This window comes from Microtus ochrogaster (assembly GCF_000317375.1).
Source record: "Microtus ochrogaster isolate Prairie Vole_2 chromosome 14 unlocalized genomic scaffold, MicOch1.0 chr14_random_1, whole genome shotgun sequence".
NCBI lineage: Eukaryota > Metazoa > Chordata > Mammalia > Rodentia > Cricetidae > Microtus > Microtus ochrogaster.
The window spans coordinates 14,237,161-14,239,178 of record NW_004949096.1 but is presented as its reverse complement, the minus strand read 5'-3'; positions in this window follow the sequence as shown (position 1 = coordinate 14,239,178).

The window sequence follows — 2,018 nt, the reverse complement described above, 5'->3', positions numbered from 1 at the left end:
CAGTTAATGTTTCTTTTTTATATAACACAATTCTTTATTGACCCTTTGGGCATTTCAAATCAAGCACCCCAATCTCACTCACCTCCCACTCCCTCTCCAGTCCAAAGAGCAGTCAGAGTTCCCTGCCCTGTGGGAAGTCCAAGGTCCTCCCCCCTCCATCCAGGTCTAGGGAGGTGAACATCCAAACTGGCTAGGCCCCCACAAAGCCAGTACATGCAGTAGGATAAAAACCCAGTGCCATTGTCCTTGGCTTCTCATCAGCCCTCATTGTCCGCCATGTTCAGAGAGTACGGTTTTATCCCATGCTTTTTCAGTCCCAGTCCAGCTGGCATTGGTGAGCTCCCAATAGATCAGCCCCACTGTCTCAGTGGGTGGTTGCACCCCTCGTGGTCCTGACTTCCTTGCTTATGTTCCTCCTTCTGCTCCTCATTTGGACCTTGGGAGCTCAGTCCAGTGCTCCAATGTGGGTCTCTGTTTTCACAGCAATAGAAATGCTAACTACAAGAAGATGAGAATGAAGATACTGGGATTGGGTATTCAGAAGACTTGGGCTTGTAGTCTGTCTTCAAACCTAGCCATGAGCCACTGGACCACCCTGTTATCCCCTCCCTGTTATTTTAATGTATATGTGCTAAGTAAGAAAAACTTTTGTAGATTCCTTGAAAGCCAAAGACAGTAGCATGTGTAATGCACTTGCATAGTAGTTAGAAGTCAGTGTGATGGTCACACAATGTCCTTGCTGAATAGTTAAAGTTGATAACAAGAATACTTTGAAGATCTTGGAAATGTTTACATCTCAGGTTCTGTGGCTCATGACATTTCTGGGTTTTGTCATATGCATATTCTAAGATATTCCTTAGTATTCCACAGTGAATATATTACCATGGTGTCTTATTTCTTAGCCCTTTCTCTTATGTCCTTTCATTCCCAGCTAATTTTTCCAGCTGAAATAGTCTCTTGTATTTTTTAGTTTAAATTATCAAAAAAGTAAATATTCTGATCATGGTCTGGGGAGATGGTGTACCTGTTTACAGTGTGCCCCCAAGTTCATTTCCCAGTGCATTCGTCAGATGGCTCAAACTGCCTGTAACTATAGGGAAACCTGTGCCCTATCCTGGCCTCTCCCGGCACTGCATTCACATGTGACATAGACACACACACACACACACACACATACACATACACACATACACAAACACAATTAAAAATAAATAAAATCAATCTTAAAATCTCCCAATCAATGTAGGACATGGGCTTTTTCTTATGGCTTGGGCTTCAAGTTAAACTGGTCATTGGTTAGCCACTCTGGTAAGTGCTGAGCCACTACTGCCCCAACACTTCTTTCTGGTAGGAAAGGTGTGGGTTGAAGGTTCTGTAAGGAGCTCATGCTCTACATTGCTTGGGGGCCAGGATCCATAAGCTGGATGGCTCAGAGACCTAGGTCAAAACCAAACACAACTGACCAAAAGAAATAAGTCAATTAAATGATTCCTAATAATATTCTACTACACGCATAGATTGGTGGTTAGCTCAGTTATCATCAGAGAGGCTTCTTCGAGCAGCTGATGGGAACAGATACAGAGATCCACACCCAAACATTAGGCAGAACTTGCGGAACACTATGGAAAAGCAGGAGAAAGGATCATAGGAGCCAGAGGAGTAAAGAATGCCAGAAGAACATGGTCCACAGAAACAACTAAGCAGGGTTTATATAAAGACTATGGTAGTATCTACAAAGCCAATATGGGTCTGTACTGGGTCCTCCATATATATACTGTTGTTGTTTAACTCGGGGTATTTGTGCGACTCCTAACAGTAAGAAAGAGGATTGTCTCTGATTCTTTTCCTGCTCTCTGGACCCTTTCCCTCCTATTGGATTGCCTCATCCAGCCGTAATAAAAGGGCTTGTGCCTAGTCTTTTTATTTTTATTTTTATTTTTTTTTTTGGTTTTTCGAGACAGGGTTTCTCTGTGGTTTTGGAGCCTGTCCTGGAACTAGCTCTTGTAGACCAGGCTGGT